Source organism: Gorilla gorilla, chromosome 21 (assembly GCF_029281585.2).
Source record: "Gorilla gorilla gorilla isolate KB3781 chromosome 21, NHGRI_mGorGor1-v2.1_pri, whole genome shotgun sequence".
NCBI lineage: Eukaryota > Metazoa > Chordata > Mammalia > Primates > Hominidae > Gorilla > Gorilla gorilla.
Genome location: NC_073245.2, coordinates 71,946,896 through 71,970,437, shown reverse-complemented (window position 1 = coordinate 71,970,437; position 23,542 = coordinate 71,946,896). Strand labels below are relative to the sequence as shown.

Here is a 23,542-nt window from a genome sequence, read left to right as displayed (position 1 = left end):
TGCCTCCTGGGTTTGAGCGATTCTCCTGCCTCAGCCTGCCGAGTAGCTGGGACTACAGGTGCACACCACCACACCCAGCTAATTTTTGTATTTTTAGTAGAGACGGGGTTTTGCCATGTTGGCCAGGCTGGCCTCGAACTCCTGGCCTCAAGTGATCCACCTGCCTCGGCCTCCCAAAGTGTTGGGATTACAGGCATGAGCCACCGCGCCCGGCCAAGAGGCCTGATTATTTTTTTCTTTCTTTTTTTTTTTTTTTTTTTTTTTTTTGAGATGGAGTTTCGCTCTTGTTGCCCAGTCTGGAGTGCAATGGCACGATCTCTGCTCACCGCAACCTCCACCCACTGGGTTCAGATGATTCTCCTGCCTCAGCCTCCTGAGTAGCTGGGATTAAAGGCATGTGCCACCACTCCCAGCTAATTTTGTGTTTTTAGTAGAGACAGGGTTTCACCATGTTGGTCAGGCTGGTCTCAAACTCCCGACCTCAGGTGATCCACCCGCCTCGGCCTCCCAAAGAGCTGAGATTACAGGGGTGAGCCGCCGTGCCTGGCCCAGAGGCCTGATTCCTATCAAAGTCTGCTCCTTGCAGGACCTGGGCAAAGATCTTTGTAAATCAGAGCTGGATACCTGAAGCTTATGAACATTAAACTTCTCCTTGTTGACTCAGCCTCCCTAACAGTCTGTTGAGATATCTGTTTGGCTCTTGAATATATGGGACACTTTGTTAATGCTTTTATTGATTTGTGTCATCTCCCCATTTGATTAACCTGCCAAGTGGGTGAGGCAAATGTTGAAGACTCAGAACCAGGGATGGACCCCTGTGGCATTCCTCTAGAGACCCTGGGGTGGTCACTGCCACAGTCATCAAAATGTTTTACAAATTTTTTGGACACGTGAAAAAGTAGAAAAAAATAGTACAATGAACAATCACATGTACTCTAGACTCCGCAACCCTTAACGTCTTGCTGCATGTCCTTAGTGTGAGTATGTATGCACATGTGCACATGTGTGTACGTGTGGAATCTCCAAGACAGCCAGCCCACAGAAACAAATCAGGATGGGCAAATTTTTTCTGCAACAGGCCAGAAGTAAATATTTTCAGTTGTGTGGATCTATGGTCTCTGCCTCAGCTATGCTGCTGGAAAGCAGCCAGAGAAGTAAGTAAATGGGTGTGAGTGTGTTCTAATAAAACTTTATTTAAAAAACAAGGCGGCAGCCTGAAAACCCTGGGAAAACAATAACTGGCATGATTCAACTTTTTCCTGGGCAGATGCCACAGCATCCTGCAGGGTAAACACACCTGACATCAATATTTTAAGCACACCCTTAGAATGACCCTGTATGACAGATGCACCTGAATGTGTGTTCCAAACTAGGGAATCCGGGAGTGGCCCACCCAGAGATCTGTTCCTATCTACCATAAACATCTGAGCCTCCGGCCTGTCCTGTGGAACATGGGCTGTACAGGGGATTGAGGCCCTGAGTTTTGGGTTACTATCAGGGGTGTCCAATCTTTTGGCTTCCTTGGGCCACATTAGAAAAAGAAGAATTGTCTTGGGCCATACATAAAATACACTAACACTAATGATAGTTGATGAGCTAAAAAAAAAATCTCAGAACACTTTAAGAAAGTCTACAAATTTGTGTTGGGCCGCATTCAAAGCCATCCTGGGCTGCATGCGTCCCACAGGCCTTGGGTTGGACAAGCTTGGGTTACATGAAGGTTGCCAGGTGAGGGCTTTTAGGGGGAGGGTGCTAAATGAAAATGCTGTGTAAACTGCACGATGTTCGCAGGCGGTTGCAGTTGTGGTTTTCTTGCCCAGTCTGCCACCACCGGACTGTAGGAAGGTGGATATGTTGTCCAGCCTGCCACCACTGGACCGTTTCTGAACATTAAGACAGTTATTCTGTCCAGCCTGCCACCACTGGACCGTTTCTGTATGTTAAGACAGTTCTCTTCAACCTGCCACCACTGGACTCTCTTCCCTGCATGTAAGTCCATAATAAAACTGGATGTCTTGTTTGCTGGCTTCAGGTCTCTTCTTTGGCCTCTTGAACCTGGTACCTTCCCTACTGAGGTTAATAGTGGTTCAGCACAACACATCCCCACACGGAACCCTTCTGGACCAGAGTCCTTTGACCCAGAGTCACCAGAAGACAGGAGATGGGGACAGGAAGAAGGAAGGAGGGAGGGAGAGCAGAAGAGAGGGAAGCCAGGGAGGAGGGAGTGAAAGAGAAGGGAAGGGAGAGGAGGAAAGAACAAGCAGATAAAGGATCAGGGAGAATGGAAGGAAATGAGAACTCCCTAAAGCGATGTGTGTGCCTGATACGGTTTGGCTGTGTCCCCACCCAAATCTCTTCTTGAATTGTAGCTCCTATAGTTTCCACGTGTTGCAGGAGGGACCCAGCAGGAGGTAACTGAATCATGGGGGCAGTCTCCCCCATACTGTTCTTGTGGTAGTGAATAAGTCTCATGAGAGCTGACAGTTTTATAAGGGGAAACCCCTTTCGCTGGGTCCTCATTATATCTCTTGTCTGCTGCCACGTAAGACATGCCTTTCACCTTCTGCCATTATTGTGAGGGCTCCCCAGAGGCTTAATGTGAGTCCATTACGCCTCTTTTTCTTTATAAATTACCCAGCCTTGGGTACGTCTTTATCAGCAGTGTAAAAATGGACTGATACAGTACCGATGCCCACGCCACCCGGAGCAACACAGCTGTGAACATGTGGGTGATCTTGATTTACTATTAAGCACACACACAAGAAAAGCTGTCCTAAGCCCTATTATTGTGTTTACCATGTTAATACAATGTTTATTATGACGAAAAGTATTAGAAATAGAAATAGTGTGAAATTAGAATAGTGTGAACACCCATTGTTTCAGCAATTAATGTTTTGCTGAGTTTCGTGTGTGTGCATGTACACGCACTTCATTTATGTCTGTGTGTGCTGTTGACCATCTCAAAGTAAGTTGTCTGAGTCGTGATGCTTCATCCTCCCTAAATAACATCACAGCATTGGACACTGTCAGGAGCCATCCTCTCAGTCAGCTAATTTTATTTCAACTTTAATTTCTTTTTCAATCAAGTCCATCTTCAACCGCGTGGACAGGATACACAACAACTGAAAATCTCCTGCTCCACCATCTGTATATTTCTTAAATTGGCTCTCTGCATGTAGGCATCGTCCACCCCCTAAATATTTACCAACCCTCTGCCGTGATCTCCATCTGTGATTCAAAGTGCAGTGCTGGACCGGCGTCAGCATCACCTGGGAACTTGTGAGAAAACTTGCCCCCCCACCCCACCCAGACCTGCTAACTCAGAAACTCTGCCAGTGGGGCTGCAATCGCCTTTGTAACAGCCCCTCCAGGTGCTTCTGATACAGGTTCCCAAGATGTGAGAACCACTGCTTGCTGCCTTCTGGTCCGGCAGAAGGAGGAGGAGTGCCTACCCTCCAGGTGCTCCCAGCCAGGAAATTAGAAGTAGAAAGAAAATCAAAGGATCAATTGTGTTTTGCATCCTCTAAAGTTAATTGATAGTATCATAACTTTCCCCCTGAATAATAATGATATAATATGCTCTGGCAAGGACTATTTCTGCCCCACAAAACACAGATTACAAAACACGGTAAGCTCTGCAAGTAGATGAGATTCAGCTGCGACATGTCGAATTATGTCAAGATGCAGGGAAGAAAGGAAGCTAAAAATAGCAGCACAGGCTCAGCACCAAGAGCTTCGGATCATCAACCTCAGGACTGGAGAGAAACTGCCTCCAGCCATTCCTCGGGTCCTAAGAGGCCCTAGACAGGAGGAACGCGCTCCCGTCCATATGTCATGTGCCTTCATGCCAACAACTCCACAGTGCAAAGCGTGTGGCTCCCGGGGAGGCAGGAGTGAGCAGGCTGCTCTGAAGAGTGGTATTTTATACTTTAAAAATAGAATTTTCTGAGCATCCACGATATGAACAGTCACCCCACAAGCAAAACTACTGCATTATATAACAAGGATGTGTTGAAGCCCTGTAAGCCACAGGCTGAAGGTGTATAATATAGACTCAGGGCTCAACAGCTTGGCAACCAAAGAGTTAATACCCAAAACATACAGGAAAAAAAAATCTATATCTATTCCGTGTAGACAGAGAATTGCAAACTGCCAAGCTACCTATGGGCTTGGCTCAGGAACAGAAGAAAATGTATGGGGAAGAAAGAGCGCATTTTCATACTGGCCTATTATTTCAGCTTGTGGGGTAAAAGTTGTGAGATTAAACGGCAGGAAGTTTTCAGAACATCTTATTGGGAATGCTTACTTCTGCTGAGAGTTGCACCTAGGTGACAACCGAAATGGTGGCTCTGGGACTGCATTCCTCTGATCCTCTCCTTAATTAAACAATATACTCTTGATTATTTCTGAATGAACCTCACCATGGATTTTTCTGATTTGTTATTCTTCGATTGTGTATGTGGTCACCATCGTTATGCATGCACATAATTCCGTAATTCCTCCTCAAAGAACAACACTCAAACCACACTCCACAAAAGGACTGTTAATTTCCCATATTTCCTGTCCTCTGAAAAGAAAGCAAGCATTTCAGGGAAGGGGTTTTAGCATTCAGACAACATCTCCTGAAGTCCTTGGGATCCTGAATCGCCATTTTCCACTGGGTCAAAAAAACATAAAACCTTGCAGCTTAAAAACACAGCAGACACCTTTGGAAACCAACGTTGCTTCCAAGAACTTAACCATGACCCATATTAACTGTGAATTAGAATTCACTTCTCCATCTCCTTCTTGGGCCCCAACTCCAGACATCCAACTTGACTTGCAAACCATTTTTCAGAACCAAAAGTCCACAAATGATACCAAATGTAAAACCACACAAAAGTCAAGTGTGCCTTCTCCCTCACCCACTCCCGCACTCCCACCCAGGGTTCAGTGGTGGAGATCCCGGAAGGACAATGACTCCTGATAGTGGAGCATATGTTCCTGACACTAAATGAAGGCTTCAATCTCCACTGTGGGAAACCTCCTCTACTTTGAATTTTTACAAAACCTGGCTTAAGAATAGGACACCATGCAGTCAAAACGCACATCAATGACAATCTATTATTTCCTGAAAATGATCTTACAATCTACAGACAAAAAGGCATCTGAGGGGAATTTTTATTTTTAGCCCAGAAGTAATAGGTTAAAATACCATTCACATGCAAACAAAAGACCTTCGTGACTCTTTCTGGACTCTGTGGCAGAAACCCAGGGCTGATCCTGGTCTGACTCCCTTGATACATAAAAATGACCCATCTGTGGCTCCAAAAGGGGCAGCCCCCACCCCTCACCCCAGACTCCAAATGCAGTCATCTGATTCAAGGAAAAAAAAAAAAAGCCATTCTCTTAGGGCCCTGCTGCTGCTAGAATTTGCAAACCCTTTGCCTTTAAGAAGCCTGCTCCCTAAACAGAGTCCCTGCCCTCTGCCTCACCAGAGATGTGGGGCAAAGCAACTCACCTTATGGTCACAGAGGGATCCTGGATGAAGGGCTCCATCTTCCCCAGAACCCCTGCTCTCCCTGCGGGCTTCTGGAGTCTTTCTCTCAAACCTCCCTGAAAGGTCAAGATTGGCAAAGAGCCCTCACAGCCCTGGCACTCTCACTTGCTCCTGGGGACTCACTCCGCTCCCTGAGAAAACCTCCAACCCGGCGCAGCACTGCAATTGTCAGGAAGCTCCTGTCTGCATTTCGGGGCTGAACACCATTATTATCTGTCAACATTTTTAAATATAGATGTTGCAGGAAGCAGAGTTGAGGCGGGGGTGGGGGTGAGGAGGGCAACCCAGGGTCTGAGGGTCCGGCTCAGTGGATCAAGTGCTGGCCCCCAACAAGCCTCCCCTCTGCTCAGGGCCAGGCGCCCGCTCCTCTCTGTGCCCGAGATGTGTCACTCAGCACTGCCAGGACACTGCCTAGGCTGGCATCTGGCCAGAGCCTGGCAGAAACCACCTGAACCAAAGTCCTAAATCCCATATACAGAACCCACAATGGCAGCAACTTCTCCTGGCCTTAGGCAAGTTCCAGGAACTAGTGGGACTGGAGTTTTTCTTAGGGCCCTCTCTTCTCTGTCCCCTGCTTCCACTGCTATCACAATGACCTTGGTGACCTGGGGCAGAGGGGACCTTGGCCATGCAGAGTCCTGAGGCAGCTGCTGAAGTCTTAGATCAGGGAGGCTGCCTGGAGCCAAGTCCCAAGGGACCTCAGGAGGCAAGAAGGAGTCTGATATGCAACCTGAAAACAAAAAATGCTGAAGCCAGGGACCCTTGGTGCACCTTTTATTCCAGGCCCAGGCCCAGGCCCAGGCCCAGGTGGCAGACAGATGGGGAGGTCGAGGACCTAGGGTCACCTGTAGCACCAACACCTGCTGCTGCAGGTATGTCTACTGCTGGCTTAGTTGCAGGAATACAGGGTCAGCTGGGGAGGGGCCTGGTGCAGGGTTTCTCAGCCTCGGCACCGGTGACATTTGGGACCACACAGTTCTCTGTGGTGGGGGCTGTCCTGTGCATTGCAGGAGGTTTAGCCGCATCCCTGACAGCTACATGCCAGAGGCCAGAAGCACCCTCCACCCCAGTTATAACAACCAGAATGTCTCCAGGCACTGCAGTGTCCCCTGGGGGAAAATCACCCCAAAGAAAGAAGTGCTGCTGGCAAGAAAGACAGCCATGGGTCTGAACCAGGACCTCTACTCCATAACCATCTGAACCCAGCCAGGGGACTTCACCTCTCTGATCCTCGGAGACAGGGGCAATAGCCCAGAACCGGGAACTGAACAAATGAAGCTTTGCTATGAAGAGGCAGTTGCCTCCTGATACCCCAAGAGCCCAGATCCTTCCTGCAGGGGATGGGGGAGCTGGACTCAGATCCAGGTCCAAATTCTGCTCCCAGCACATTGTAGTGGGGGCATCTCTCCCCTCTTCTGTGTACCCACCTGTACAATGGGGTACCCTTCCCCAGGGATGGTGTGACATGAGCTAAGAGAGCTACCCAAAGTTCCCATCACAAGGTACAGCCTCAATACAATTAGCTGGGAAGAGGGAGAAGGACAGGGAGGGAGAGGGGTAAGTGGAGGGGAGGAGGGGGAAGGGAAGAGAGAAAAGAATAGGGAGGGAGAGGGGTAAGTGGAGGGGAGGAGGGGGAAGGGAAGAGGGAAAAGAATAGGAAGGGGACGGAAAGAGAGGGGGAAAAGGAGGAACAGGAAGGAGAAGGGGGAGGAACAGGGAGAAGAATGGGGAGGAACAGGAGAAGGGGGAACAGGAGAGGGGGGAACAGAAGGGGAGGAACAGGAGAAATGGGGGGACAGTAGAAGGGGGGATAGGAGAAGGCAGAAACAGGAGAAGCGGGGGACAGGAGAAGGGGGAACAGGAGAAGGGGGGAAACAGAAGGAGGGGGAACAGGAGAAGGAGGGAACCAGAGAAGGGGGGAACAGGAGGAGGGGGAACAGCAGAAGGGGGGACAGGAGAAGGCAGGAAAGGAGAAGGTGGGAAGAGGAGAAGTGGGGAACAGGAGAAGGGAGAGGAACAGGAGAAGGGGGGGACAGGAGAAGGGGGGAATAGGAGAAGGAGGGAACAGAAGGGGAGACAGAAGAAGGGGGGACAGGAGAAGGGGGAACAGGAGAAGGGGAACGAGAACAAGGGGGAACAGGAGAAGAGAGGACAGGAGAAGGGGAAGGAACAGGAGAAGGGGGGACAGGAGAAGGGGAAGGAACAGGAGAAGGAGGGACAGGAGAAGGGGAAGGAAAAGGAGAAGGGGAAGGAACAGGAGAAGGGGTGACAGGAGAAGGGGAAGAGGGCAGAGTGGGGCAAACCCAAGGGCAGGAGTCAGAGCCATGCCCCCCGCCCCAGCACTGCCTGGGGCAGCACATTAATTCTGAACATTCTGGGGGCGTTAGTCCACATTTAGGGTCTCTGGGTCTCTAAACGCAGCAGCCAGACTGTCTTGACAAGTTGTTTCCACCTGTTAGAAGACGTCTTGCCCTTGCTAATGACACCTTTAAGCGGGAGGTGGGAGGGAACCAGCCCAGGACATTGACAGCCGGGGCTGGCTCCCGATTCCTGCCCCTTGTCAGGGTACAGAGCACAAAAAACCGAAATCTCAGCTGAATTTCATCAGAAGCTCGACTCCTGGGGCAGGCAGGTCTGGAGATCAGCTCGGGATTTCCTGGCCTTCCCAAGCTTCGGGGCTGCTCTGCCAGGGGCTGCACTGAAACCCTACCAGCTTGATCTGGCCTTCCTGTCAGGCTCTTCTCCTATTTCACTGTGCAGGTCAGGTGAGGAAACCAAGGCTCAGAGAGGCAGACTGAGCTGCACAAAACTACCCAGTTTGGACACATTTCGGAGGGGTGTAGATACCACTTGGTCCACCCCAGGCCTGGCTCTGACCTTCTGCAGCTCTGAGGCACTGACATCCAAGGGCCCATCCAAGAGCTCACTGTCCCAGCCCAGAGACAGTCCCAAGACAGCACCAAGCAAGCCCGGGTACAAGTCGGAATCCTGGGGCCTCCACAGGATAGCAGGGTCCCCAGGGTCACAATCCTAGCTGCCTGTCTTCCCTTGTGTTTGGGAGCCCCAAGTGCTGCCAGGCCAGCTCCCAACCACCTGAGCACTGGCCACATTCAGGGCCCCAGAAGCCCAGGCTGTGAGCAGGTCTAAGAGAATCCAAGGCCTGCCCCTTGTCGTGCTGCTGACCTGGACGGGGCAAACCGCAGACACCGCGCTTAGCACCACGCCGCTCGGCCATCAGGAAGAGATCCTGCATCTGGTGCCCAATGCCTGTGCTTCATGAGCTCCTCACTTTGATGGGGGCTTCCAATACCAGGTCTTACTGAAAACTTAAAACAACAGGCCACAGAGTGAAGGATTCTATTCCCATTCTACAGATGAGCAGACTAAGACCCAAAGAGGCTCAGCCAGGAAGAGAGGGCTGAACCCAGTCTGGGGTCATTCCTGCCATGCCCACAGATAAACTCTGAGAAGATGCCAAATAAATTGAGGTTGTCCCAGGAAGATGCCCCAAAAGCTCCAAGTCTATTCAAATCCACAAACTACACAGCCTCACACACTAGAGAGACGCTGAGAGAGATGGGGTACCCTCCTGCCCTCAGATTGCTTGCAGCTCACTGTAACACACACGTCCAACCTGCAGGCAACTCCTCTGGGCTCTATGTCCAGGGCCTCTCTCCAATTCCTTCCCTCCTCACCAACCCCACCACCGCAGCCTAGGCTAAGCCCCACTCACCTCTCTTGCCTGGAAGCCCCCAAGGGTCTTCCCACCTCCACAGGAGCCACCCTGGAATCCAAACACCAAAGGGCAACCACAGGCAACTTCCTAAAACTTTGCTGGGGTATGTGGGGTCAAGGGGGAGGATTAACCTGACTCGTGGATGAGGAGAGAGATGGTGGAGGGAAGGAGGCCGCGAACTGGGTGTCGGGCACACAGTGGTGTCTCAGGAGACCCCAGAACCACACTGCTGAGTCAGGATGGCGCTGCTCACGCACATTTATCAGGTTCCATGTGCCAAGTGCAGACATTAAACCATTTAATCCTCACATCCTTAGAGGCTGCCCTATTCCTCTCTTGATGCCCAGATGAGGAAACCGAGGCTCAGGAGGACATACGACCCACCCATAGTCACACAGGTGGATTCCACAGCCCAGATCTTAGCCCCCATGGCTAGGGCCTCCCCAAATATCAGAGCTGCAACGCCGACCACTGAGTGTGATTCTACATGCAGGCCATGGCGTTTCCTCTCCATCTAGCTGAGAGAGGTGCATGTGAGGATCACTCCACTTTAGAGATGGGAAACTGAGGTTCGAGGAGGCAGGAAGGTCAAGGGCAAGTGCAGCATTGGGACAGGGACTCAGGGCACTGTGACTCCAACGCAGGGATGCTCAGCCTTAGCAATACTGACATTTGAAGCTAAATGATGCTCTGTGGTGGGGGCCGTCCTGGGCACTGTGGGGGAGTTTAGCAGCATCCCTGGCCTCTGCCCATGAGACGCCAGTGGCACCATGCCTCCCAGCTGCGACAACCAAAAATGTCTCCAGACAGTGCCCAAACTGCCCACATTTGAGAACCGCTTCTGAAAGCTGTGGTTACCGCCACGGGACTCCAGACTTCCTTAGGGAAGAATCTCTAGCTGAGGCCTGATGGGCCACATTTCAGAATAAAGGAGGATCCCTTTCAGCACATTCCTCATGCCTACGGTTGCTCCCAAGGACCAGATGCAGAAGTCCTAGAGAGGCCAGGCTGGATACACAGGTAAGTAGGTGAGGTGAACCAGGTGTGGATTCTCCACGTAGGTGGTCAGGGGCTTGGCCTAACTGGAGAAGGCAGGTCCTGCCTAAAGCAGGCAGCAGCCACGCAGCCTGGCAAGAGCCATGGCCAGTCGGTTCCTTCATTAAGTGGATGGACCTCATCTACCAGGCATGGTGCAGGCCCCGGAGACAGCCAATATCACAGCTGGACAATTCCATCCTCATGAACCCTCTAGCCTGGCAATAGCCAGCAGTACCCGAGCTCTGAGTTTTTCAAGCCAAGCCAGAAAGAAAATCCAGATATTGGTGTGAAATCTCCCTACGTTTAAATGTTGGTTCAATGAAACACACAAACACTGTGTTCAAACCAACCAAGTCTGCAGGCTGACCTAGGCCCACGGGCCACCTGTTTTTGACCTCAGGTTTCTACCTCTCCTTTCCACCAACTAAAGCAGAGGAGGGCTAAGCCACCTCCCAGCACTGCCTTTGAACTCTGTGGCTTCCAAGCCAGACCCATAAGAGAAAGAATGTATCATCGCTTTGGAGAAACTGACTCTTACTCTAGCCCTTCCCCAGCAAGGAGAGAGGAGGCTCACCCAGCATGGAGCCACATCCCCAGCCTTCTTGTGAATGTACAGATGGTCACAGCCCCACTTGCCCAGGCCAAGGAAGCCAGTTCACCAAGTCCCAAGGAAGGCCAAATATTCTGGAAATCCCCCTTCAGTTGGCTCCTGTGATTTTCCATGACAGGAATTGATGCTAAACGAAGAAAATAAAGCTCAGAATAAACAGAAGGAGAACCACATGGTTCTCTCTGAAACCAAATGCTCTCTCCCATTGGACCAGGGAGGAGCTGTGGAGGGGGTGGGGCAGCCTCACAAGGTTACTGAGAAAGCATGCGCACATGAGCGCAGAAAGCATGCCTCTAGCCCTTGGTCTGGGAGCAGAAAGTACGAGATTGCAGAGGAGAAGTGGCAAGAACATTTATGGTGCTGGTGAGCAACGCCCAGGAGATGGCAGTGAGAGTGGGAATAAGTGCCGGACTGGGGAGGCGTTCTGGAGACAGAAACCACAGCACCATCTGGGTCTATGGACCTGTAAATAGCCAAGTGCAGTAGAAGATGGAACATGGAGCAGGCTGTAAACACAAGCACCACGTGCTGTCACAGGTCCAACAAACACAAGCTTGAATGCTCCCTCTAGGACACCTTAACAACAGAAAAGCCTGGGGTCTTCCCGGACCTTCCAGGATGGAAACAGTAAAAGTGCCTGCCCCTCCAGCAGATGCCTGTCCTCGTTTACCCTCCAGAGAAGGTCAAATGCGGAGAGAACATGGAGGCTTCCACGTAATTGAGAATGCAGGTTGGCGGATGTGTGTCCACACTCTGGCCATTCACATGAGCTTGTCCAGGGCAGGGGACGACTGCACCCTGTGAGGCCAAGTCAGACTTCTCACAGGACAAAAGAGAGGTTTCTGCCTCAAAAGGTGGCCCCATCTCCAGGTCTTCAGAGGTTCATCACAGTCCACCCATTTCTGAACTTGACCCAGACCAGTGAAATCCATGGCTCTGCACCCATTGCCCTCCCCAGAGAGACATCTTCCCAGTGCCCACATCTGAAACAGCACCCATCTCTCCTTCTTCCCTGTAGCCAGCTCCATTTCCCACCACATTCGTCATCACCGACGTCATGGTGTGTATTAATAGCTATTTGTTGTTGGTAATCCACTAAAGATCAGAAGGAAGAGCAGCATCTGAATGGCCCCCACTAGAATGGGACCTTCCGTGATGGCAAGAGTCTTACCTGCCTAGTTCACAGATTCATCAAAATGCCTTGCACAGCACCCAAGACTTACTGGACACTCAATAAATATTCACTGGGCACATAAAGAGATGAATTAATGAACTCTACAATTGATAAGCAGACAGTTACATCAAAACAAGAACGTTGTGAAAGGCAATTTAGGTTAAAACAATTAATAGAAACAACACAAATGGCCCTCAATTGATGAATGGGTAAACAAAGTGTGATGTATCCAGACAGTGGAATATCATTCTGTCATAAAAAGGAATGGAGGGCTGACACATGCTACAACATGGATGAGCTTCGAAAACATGATGCCAAATGAAGGAAGCCAATCATAACTGCCACAAGTCATGTGATTCCATTTCTAGGAAGTGTCCAGAACAGGCAAATCTAAAGAAACAGAAAGCGGGTTAGAGGTGGCCAGGGGCTGGGGGAAAGGAAAATGGAAGTGATTCCTAATGGACACAGGGTTCTCTTTAGAGGAGAAGAAAATATTCTAAATTTCACCACAATGATGGTTGCAAAACACTGCTCATATACTCAAAACCATTGAACAGTACACTGCCAATGGGTGAGCTGCACGATGTGTGAATTCTCTCTCAATACAGCTGTTACCAAAAGAATTGAAAGAAAACTTTCAAGGCAGCTTGGCCATGGATCAGGTTTTCCTCATTTGCAGGCCACTTCTTGAGTATAATAAATTAGGCAATGAGGAAAAGCGGCACTGATTATTTTAAGTCCCCAGGGGTCAGTAATTGACCCCATCTTCAGTAGATAACACAGTCTTGAGACAGGGAATGCTGAGAAAACTCGTCAGTGCTGAAACCCTCCCTACTCCACACCGGGGGTCACACTGAGGGCTCTCCCTCCAACCCTAGGGAGTAGAGACAGTTCTGGTTCCCATTTTACAGCTGCAGAAACTGAGGCTCAGATAGGTTGAGCTGCCAGGCTGAAGTCACACAGCATGCAAATGGCAGAGGCAGCATCTGAAGACACATCAGTCTTATACTAAAACTTAGGCTTTGGGCCGGGTGCAGTGGTTCACACCTGTAATCCCAACACTTTGGGAGGCCAAGGTGGGAGGATCATTTAAGGTCAGGAGTTCAAGACCGGCCTGGCTGACACGGTGAAACCCTGTCTCTACTAAAAATACAAAATAAAATAAAATAAAATAAAATAATTAGCTGTGTGTGGTGACGGGCACCTGTAGTTCCAGCTACTTGGGAGGCTGAGGCAGGAGAACCTCTTGAACCCAGGAGGCGGAGTTGCAGTGAGCCGAGATCACGCCATTGCACTCCAGCCTAGGCAACAAGAAAGAAACTCTGGCTCATAAGTAAGTTAATTTTTAAAAAACTTAGGCATTGAATTGTTCTGTTGAATTGTCATCTAAGGCACATGTCATTTCCTGAACTGCCTAATTGGAAGGAGCTTTGAGAGGACCTGGCCTAATATGGACAAAGGGTCCCATAGAGAAAAGAGATGTATCTTAAATGGCGGAGAGCTTTGTTCCCAGGAAACAAATTGAAATGACATCTGAGCAAGGAGCTGTATCTGCACAACCCCTGCAAACTGTGAGAAAGGCCAATGACCCAAAGGAGGCAGCTCACTGTTGCAGGAGGAAGAGCCTGGAGCCTATGTACAGGTGTACATGTCCACCTCTAAGCCCGCACAGGCATACGTGTCCATCTCTAACCCCATACAGGTGTATGTGCCCACCTCTAAGCCCGTACAGATGTATGTGCCCACCTCTATCTGTGTACAGGTGTACACGCCCACCTCTGCCTCGGTACAGGTGTATACGCTCACCTTTACAAAACTAACAAAACCAACTGTGGTTCTAGGAAGGAGAGCGACTTTCCTAGCACTGCCCTTGTGGCTCGCCCTGCAGAATTCACTGCTTATTTCCAGCCAGTGATTAAGTAGGAGATTTTAACTCGGAAGGATGAGCAGTGCCTGAATGGCCATCACACACACCTGCCCCTTCTCGTGACACACATCTGCTTAGACAGAAAGGCCATCCACAGCACAAGAGAAAGGAAGCAGGACAGGAAGCCTTTCAGGACTTCCTTGGCAATGGAGCCACCTCTGTATTTCCACCCCCTCTGGTCTGAAACCTAAGCCCCAGAGGCAGGCTGGCCTGGAAGGAAAATCTGGTGAGTTGTGATGAAATCAGGATTCTGCATGAATTTCTGGAGACAGAGGAAAGTCAGAAAAATCCCTTCTGTCTTGTAATCAGAAAAGCTGAATTTACGTGGTGAGGGTGTCCCTGCTTTGTTTCCTGTGCTGTTTAGGGGCATCTATCACGAGGCCTCATGTGTTCAGGATTCACAGCTTAGACCAAGGGTCTTCAAGTCACGTGCATGAAAAGGCAAGTGGGAGAAGTCAATGAATGAGACAATGAGACGGGCTAGTTGGGAGGCAGAGTACACTGCAGCAAATGCCCTGTGGCAAAGCAGCCCAGGTGGCAGGGCCTGCTGCTTGTACTCCTATTGTGGGAGCCCCACAGCTCATCGGGCCAGCCACGCCCACTGGGCTAGAGGGTTGGTTGATTTTTTACTTTTACTTCTGATGTTATTACCTCAACCTCCCCTGCCTCATGCCCTGCGATCACCTCATCTCACCGTTAGCCCATCCCAAGACAGAAGAGAGAGGTTTAAATGACAACCTGGGAACTTACAATAGAATATCATCACCCTGAGCAACTGAGGCACCTCCACGCTGAGATCTCCAGGTGGTCTGTGTCCCATGTTACTTGTCGGGACTGTCAGCACTGCTGTGCCTCTGCTGGGCACCTTGGACGTTGCTCCCCAAGCATGGGTCTCTCTGTTGGTCAATAAACGACCCTCAAAGGTAATGAAAGGGAAGTGCTGCAGTTTCACGTGATAATAATAAGAGTTACTGTTTTAAAGATTACACCGTGTAAGGACCAGAAGCCCACTCAGACCAGTTTGATCAGAAGGGGCGTGATGGGACTTCTCTGGATCTCGGGACCTGGACCGCCAGCCTGCCCTGCATGTCCCCTTCCTCTCCGGGAGTGGGCTCCCGCCCCTGCTTCAGTCTGCATGTGGAAATTAGGTCTCTCTCCCTCTCTCTGTCTCTCTAAATGTCTCTTTCTTTCTATCTCTCTTTCTCCCTGTTTCTCTATCTCTCTTTGTCTCTCTCTCTCTTTCTTCCTCTGTCTCTGTCTCTCTCCATCTTTGTTTCTCTTCCTTTCTTTCTCTCTCTCCCTGTCTCTCTGTCTCTGTCTCTATCTCTTTGTCTCTCTCTCTACCTCTGTCTCTGTCTCTCTCTTCCTCTGAAATTGAGCTCCTTCTGTTCCACCTGCCCACAGCTCAATGTACCCACAGCTCAGCTGTCACAGAATGGTGGCCCCAGGCCCTGAATCCACCTGACATTCCAGCCCTGTGACTTTCAAGTGATCCCTGATGCTATGTCCAACCCTATCTTCCTGTAAAATAGACCAGTGGCCTGGTTTAGGCAGGGTGGGAGAGGGCAGACTCACAGGGCATGTGGGGCCATGGCTTGCATAGAGCTGAACAGGAGATGTGGCGCAGGGAGGAGATGGCAGGACACAATGCCTAGGTCGGCCTGGAGCTAACCCCATGGGGTGCCTTCACACACCAGCATATTGATGTCCATCTCTGTTTATTTCTGCCTCAGCCACAGAAATTCCAAGTGAGGAGAGAGCTCAGGCCGCCATGTCTCCCTGCAAGGCACGCACAACAGGCAGATGGAAGCTGGACAGACCTTCACAGCCCCCTCCACCACTAAGTTCCAGCCCCTGGGCCCCAGTCCTCTCTGGTCTCTTCCTCCTCACTCAAACCACTAGTGCGCAGCAGCTGGCTTCAGTCTCCTTAGCCATCTCCTGGGTTGCCCAATGCCCACGGAGGGGACCCTTGCAGTCCCCTGGCATCATGAAGCTTTGATGTCCTCAACGCCAACCCCACTTCTGATAACCATAACCATGGCCAACACAGAGTTAGCTTGTGGCGGGTTCTGTACTCCCCACACATAAGAATGTAAGCCTCTGAGTCCCAGCGTGCACCCAATCCTCTCGCCCTTCATCTCCTGAGCCTCCAGTCCACACAGGCTCTCCCTCCCCTCTCGGCCCCTCTGCAGGCTTCTCCAAGTGTTGTTTCCATCCAATTCAACCCAGACCCCCATGGGCAGTATTTCCAACCAGCACCCAAGATTCAATCACTCCCTCGAACTCCACCACAACCTCATTGCCCCTACCATCTGCTTTTTCTTATTTCTGCCCCCAAGTAGATAGCTTAAAATCTGCTGGAAAAAAAAAAATCGTAATATGAAAAACTCATTTTACTTGGCTTGAGCAAGGTGCTAAGGACCTTCGGGTTCTTTAATTATCCCCAGATGATTTTCTGTCCCATTTCCCAATTCTCATAGAGGTGCAGTGAAATCAAACACCTTTGAGTATCTTTGGTGGCATCACAAGTCAGCACGACTCTTCCAAATGGCAATTCTGCATCATTTCTCAAGAAGCACAGGGCATTTAACTGCAGACATTCGTGTCTGAGAATCTGTCCTGGAGAAAGAATCCTAGGTAGAGAGAGAGCCACATACTTGAAGGATTTCCTGCTATATTAGTAATCACACTGAAAATGGTGAAGCCTTGAAAATCTACAACACAAGGGGAGCAGTTAAGGAAGTTTTTCTACAGTGGGTATTCTACTGAAAGACTGCTTATGCCTGTAGTTTTCAAAATAAAACTTCAATTTAGACTGCTTGGAATAAATTATTTGATTTGATTATAAAATAAAACCAAATAAATCAGGTGCAAAGTAAGCATAGTATATACTATTAGGGAAGGAGACAAGAGCAAGTGCCTAATTCCAGTGAGAGGGTTGAGATCACGGAAGGGGCCAGGAGAATCCTGCACCCAGCCCGCAATGGATACCGCACGGGTATTCACTCTCCTCTGATGAATCAGACAGAAGGCTTCACAGACAATGTCAGATTTCAGGGGCTGACTTGTGAAAGGCGGCATCTGGCAGGTTGGCAGAAGACGTATGGTGCCTCCAGTGAGGGGTGGAGGTGAGACTTGAACCACGGTCTTAACAACTTTGCCACACTGAGATACACAAAAGGATTGGCAAGCAGCCCTTTGGCCTTTGCCAAGGCTGTGGAAAATGTATTGAAGCTTGGTTATGTGATTTCTGCCAGCAGTGAGGCACTGGCTCCCGGGATCAGGAGGGGGATGTCTGGAGTTGGGAAGGGAGGCGTAGGAGAAGGTCAAGGCTGTGGTCCAATGGGGAGTGAAGCCAAGCATGATCCTGGGGACCCAGACAGGGTCAGCAAGTGGTTGAAGCCACACCAGGAAACGGCTACGAGAAGCAGCCCTGGAGGAGGCTCCAGGAGGGCAGGAGGACAAGGTCACAAGCAGGCAGTGGCAGGCAGGACTGTAACCAGAGTAGGCTGCCCAAGGTTCACTTTGGAGGAAGAGCCATTCTGCTTGATGCAAGGAACAAGGATATGGCCACGGAGGTGGGTTGCTGGGGGAATTTGAAAACAGAAAGATAACAACTATGTATCCAATATCTCTCAAAATTAAAAGGTCCTTACACTCACTCCTTTTGTGGATTGTTCACAGCCTTGTCTCCTTCCTGTGGGGAAGCCTACCATTTTTCTTATCCATTTGTTAATTACTTATCCATCTACCACCACTTTCCCAGTCTACTAAATAAAGACTATCCTTAATAAGTAAGAACTTACAGTTAAGTGTGGCTTTTCTCTCATAAGTGTTTAGGAAAAAGGGAGAATCACAAGAAAACAAGCAGTTGTCAATAAATTATGCTAAAGAGTAACATGGACGTTTCAATATGCATCAACATCTTGGACACTCTTGTTGGTATGTTTGGTAGAATATGCAATATAATCGTTATACATAATGCCTTCAGTAAAATAAACAAGCAAGCTAAACAGTCTGGTTCTTTGCCAAGCACGTGCAACCATGCTATAAGTCTTTCCACAGCCTTATTCCCAAGTGTTTTCATCTCCGTTGCACAAGGAAATAACTTCAGCTCAGAGAAGCCCAGAACCCTCCTCAAGGCCACACAGCTCGAAAGCGGCAGCACTGAGGTGACAGCCCAGGTCAGCCGGCCCCAGAGCCAGGGAACCTCCTGCACGCGGCATCGTCAGTCAGCCTGCTCTGCGTGAGGGCTTGGTGTCGACACGCCATGAAAAGCACACACCCTTACTAACCTGAGTCACTGTCGCTGGACTACATGTCAGCTTCACAAGAACGGCTTTCACTAAGTAAGAGTGAACTGAAACATTTTCAGTCTCATTTGTCAAAAACAAACAAAAAACCTGAAAAGAACTGGGGGCCTCACTAGGTCTGGTCACCTCACTTACTCACACGTCCACGTGTGTTTCTGGTTCAGTGGCCCTGATGTCCTGCTGGCGTCGGTCTGTCCTCCACGTCTCCACCCAGTTGCTACAGCCAGCCGGAGCCATCCTTAGCAAATCTGCCTCCCTCTCTGTAGCAGGTTGAATAGTTCCCCTGCCAAGATTCATGTCTACCCAGAACCTTGCCTAGAAGTAGGATTTTTGCAGATGTCATTCGTTAAAACGAGACCATGCTAGCCTATGGTGGGTCCTAAACCCAATGACTGTGTCATTCTAAGAGGAGGAGAGGATGTGCAGAGACATGCACAGTAAAGGCCACGTGAAGGCGCCCAGAGGCTGCGGTGACACGGCTGCAGCCAAGCAGGGCTTGTAGCCCCCAGACGCTAGAGAGGCCCAGGGGCATCCTGCCCCAGAAACTTTCAAGGGCAGGTTTCAGCCCTACTGATGCCTTGACTTCAGACCTCTGGCCTGCAGAGCCGTGAACTGCGAGGGAACACATCTCCGTGGTTTTAAGCCCCCCAGTTTGTGGTCATTTGTTGTAGCAGCCCTAGGAGACTCACATACTCTCCTTCACCCTCCCTGTGAAGTCCGTCACCATGTGGCATGAATGTCACCTCATGCAACACTCTGGGCTAGTCCAGTTCCCTCACCCCCTCCCCATTTCCAGCCCAGGAATGGCCCCCAGCACCTCCTGCCTCAGGGATTGCAGAAACGGCCACCGTGCCCTGCACCCCCTGCCCCCTCCAGCCCCTTTTCCTCCAGAGGGCTCTCTTAAAAAAGCAATCAAATCATGTCACTCCCTACTTAACAGCTCCAACTTCTTCCCTTTCATTTTAAGGATAAAATCCCAGTTTCTTCACAAAGCTACAAAGCCACCAGGATGCAGCCTCTGAGACGTGCTCTCTCCATTAGCAACGTGCATGCTTCCCCCTTCCCCACCTTCCGGACTCATGGGCCTTTCGTTGGTCCATACATCCTGCTCTCTCCTGCTCAGGACCTCTGTCTGAAACACCATCCTGCTCCACATTCCTCTCCACCTCTCATTCCTCATCTAGGGAATGCTCCCCCACTGCAGGTCTCAGGGTAAAGGCTGCTTCCTCATAGAATCTGCCTCTGTGTCCCCCACCCCACCCCAAGCTAGGTCAAATCTCCCTGCTAAATGCCCCCACCATATCCTAAGCATCTTCACATACACCCATGTGTCATTCCTTGTCTAGTGTCTGTGTCTCTCAAGACTACATGCCTTTGAGGGTGAGACTGGCCTCTTGTTCACCACCACAATCCTAGTGCCATGTGCGGTGCCTGGAACACAGTAGATGCAGACAGATTTGGGGTGAGAGAATAAATGAAGGAATGAATGAATCGTCTGTAGCTGCATAAAGAGTGCCCTTCAAGCACAAGTTTCATGTCTCTCAATGGGGTCTCCTGTGCAGCACCGAATACAATATTCCACCGCGAGTTCCTTTCACAGGGGCCAAGAGAAACTGATCCAATCCAAGGCATCCCACAAGGAGATTAGGAGCCGCAGCAAGCAGCCCTGCCACTAGCGGTCACACTGTGGACAAGAGAAGCCAGTAGAAATTTCATTTTTCACACCACCTAACTGCCGAAGCCAGTCGTGCATACAGATCAGGTTTCCATCTGATTTGACTTCCTGAGAACTCCCACCGAGAGGCAGGTCTGTCGCTGCATGGCCAACCTGGAGTCCAAGGAGCCAAGACCACATGCATGCAGAAAATCACATGTATTAGCATCTCTGGCCACAGAAAGAAGCCCTGTGGAAGTCCAAGTTGGACAATTTTGAAGTTTGTTTAAGAGGACCTGGCCAAACCCATTTGCTGGTACACATTGTACCATGGGGGCTGAAGAACCAAGTCCTAAAAAGGGGGTCCTGTCCATTGTCCATTGACTATTAGGATGAACTCAGCCACTCTGTCTGGTTCTCACAGGGAATGGCTGTGAGAGGGTGAAGGTGAGTATGTGAGTCTCCTAGGGCTGTTATAACAAATGACCACAAAGCTACAAAGCCACCAGGATGCAGCCTCTGAGACGTGCTCTCTCCATTAGCAACGTGCATGCTTCCCCCTTCCCCACCTTCCAGACTCATGGGCCTGTCGTTGGTCCATACATCCTGCTCTCTCCTGCTCAGGACCTCTGTCTGAAACACCATCCTGCTCCACATTCCTAACGGCACAGCCATCAACAAGCAGCCCAGTCCAGCCGGAAAAAGTGCTTCTCTTACTCAAACTTCCTTAATTCAGAACAAAGTCATGGTACCCGGGTGTGCCCTTCTGCTAATCATGCCCCTAGAATCGAATCCAATTTTCCTTTCCCTGGAAGGTAATAGAAGGATCTAGAAACTGGCATAATCCACTGCCCACTTTAAAATTCTGAAACAGACATTAGGAAAATGAGAATCACAGTGTGAAGAGATACAGTCAAACAGACATTCAGGCTGCCACATTCTCTTCCTTATCCCTCAGAATTATGGAAAAACAAAGAATATATGTAAGGACAAATAGAAAGTGTTTCCCACAGATGAAGCAATGGTCTCCTGATTTCCCTTCTTTCTACTTTTCATAGGCAAAGGCAATGACTATTGTATAATTTCCCTATTTTTAGAAAATTGACTAAATTAGAAATGTTTCATAAAACAACTCACTTTCTGGCTCTCCAAGAGAATGATGTTCTTGCTGTAGATACTCAGTGTTTATATATGACTAACTTTTGTATGAAATCCAGATTATGGAGATGAAGTGATAGAAAACACTATTTAAGGCATTTGCCAGCTGACTGCTTTCACCCCTGACAGTAGTGCAATAACAGGGAATTGCCATAGATTGGAGGAAGGAGAAACTTGCTGATACTTTAATGAAATTCTGGTGGCCAGATGACAGATTAGAATGTGAAGAAGCCCAAGCCACAGAGTGAGTTTTTTGTTTGTTTGTTTGTTTTTTGAGACAGAGTCTCGCTGTCCCCCAGGCTGGAGTGCAGCGGCGTGATCTCGGCTCACTGCAAGCTCCGCCTCCCGGATTCACGCCATTCTCCTGCCTCAGCCTCCCGAGTAGCTGGGACTACAGGCGCCCGCCACCACGCCTGGCTAATTTTTTGTATTTTTAGTAGAGACGGGGTTTCACCATGTTAGCCAGGATGATCTCGATCTTCTGACCTCGTGATCTGCCCACCTCAGCCTCCCAAAGTGCTGGGATTACAGGCGTGAGCCACTGCGCCCAGCCCAGAGTGAGTTTTTAACCACTGGATACTGTTTTGTACAGGTCTTCCTGGAGGTAAAGCAAGAAACCTGCAAGAACCCCAGAGATATGTGGGGCCTCACCTAAGTAAAAGGCAGTGTCCTCTGAAAGTGGGGGGCTAAGGAGGAAACTCAAGAGAAATCTATCCTGGGAACTCCGGACATTCAATTATTGAAGGCTGGGGGCAGGGAAGACCGCTGGGAGAAACCTCTCCAGGGCATTGCAAGTCTTTACTGAGGGCAGGATAGATGCCCTACAAAGTCTGAGTAGCAGGGCAGAGGGAGCTCTCCAGTGGGACTAGAAAACAAAGGTAGCTCTCTGTGACCCCTACATCTGCTGGCCGGGCTGTGGCATGGTCAAAGCACTCCAAGGTTCAGAAAGCTAGTACTGCATATATAAAGTACAAAGAAACCACTCAGTGCTCAGAGCCTAAGCTGTGGTAAGGGAAAAATCCTGACCCTTCCCTCTAAGCACTCGAAGCTGGTAATAAATGGAATGAAACTAAAGCTACAAAAAGCTCCAGACCCGGCCAGTTGCAGTGGCTCACACCTGTAATCCCAGCACTTTGGGAGGCTGAGGCAGGCAAATCATGAGGTCAAGAGATCAAGATCACCCTAGGCAATATGGTGAAACCCTGTCTCTACTAAAAATACAAAAAGTAGCTGGGCATGGTGGTGTGTGCCTGTAGTCCCAGCTACTTGGGAGGCTGAGGCAGGAGAATCATTTGAATCCAGGAGGCAGAGATTGCAGTCAGCTGAGATTGCACGACTGGACTCCAGCCTGGTGACAGAGTGAGACTGTCTCAAAAAAAAAAAAAAAAAAAGTCCCAGACCCAGCTGATCTACAGGTACGACTGACTCAGTGCTCCAACTCTGATAAGTGGAAAGAAAAAGAATATGCTGTTATTTGACACAGAATGCCTGACATGTAGTATAAACTATGATGCCTGAAGAAGCAAGAACATTTGATTTGTGATCAAAAAGAGGAAACAGACAATAGAAGAAGATTCATAAATAGCCCAGCTATTGAAATTATCACACAACTTTGAAATAATCGTGATAGCAGTTTTTAAAAATAGTGTGTGAAAGGTAAACATGTATGAAGAGATTTTTAAAATGAACCACATGGAAACTGCAATAGATATCCAAATGGAAATGCTATAATGAAAAATATATTATCATTTAAAACATTCATTAGATGGTCTTAATGACAGAATAGGCAGAGAAAAAAAAAAAAAGACAAGTAAGCATGAAAACAGGTATAGAAGGCTGACAGCTCCATGATGGCAACAAGCTAAATTGTAGGCCAGATAGTTTATCAGAGAGGATCAGAGCAAGACAGCTAAGAAGAGCCCTCTTGGTCAAACCTCAAAGACTGACCTCAAAAAATACCTTTGCAAAGGGGTTCAAATTTAACTGGATCAGGTTGTAGAGGAATGCATGCGCCCTGGACATTGTCAAAAATAATGGAGCAATAATTTGGCAGTTAGTGGAGCCTAATAGCTTGGTATGATACCAACAGAGGCAGAGAGATTAACAGGGAGATTAGGGAAGGAGGCAGAAGAGAGAAGTCAAAGAGACACTTGCTAAAACTACTATCATCTCAAGGTGACTGTGCACACTCCCAAGGCTGCAGCATCAGAAAAGTAACACCAAAGGCTCCACACTGTGGGTAGAAATAAACACTAAAATAGCCTATTCCTGTCACAAAACACATAAACAAACAACAATGGCAAGCTCAGAGGAAAAGAAAACAAGTATCCAGAGTTGCTAAAATATATTATCTACTAAAATGTCCAGCTTTGAAAAAAATCTAGTATGTATAA

General features: G+C 49.3%; 1 protein-coding gene across 5 annotated transcripts in view; it reads right to left on the bottom strand.

Annotated features, from left to right (window-relative positions):
* Nucleotides 1-23,542, bottom strand: part of PHACTR3 (phosphatase and actin regulator 3) — a 269,873-nt gene that overhangs the window by 165,471 nt on the left and 80,860 nt on the right. The window contains exon 1 of one of the 5 annotated variants that reach the window (XM_004062457.5): nt 5,501-5,581. The exons of the other annotated variants lie outside the window; for them this stretch is intronic. The gene's annotated coding sequence lies outside the window, so the exon portion shown is untranslated. Of the gene's footprint in view, nt 1-5,500; nt 5,582-23,542 lie in introns of those variants that run through there. 5 annotated transcript variants of the gene reach the window in all.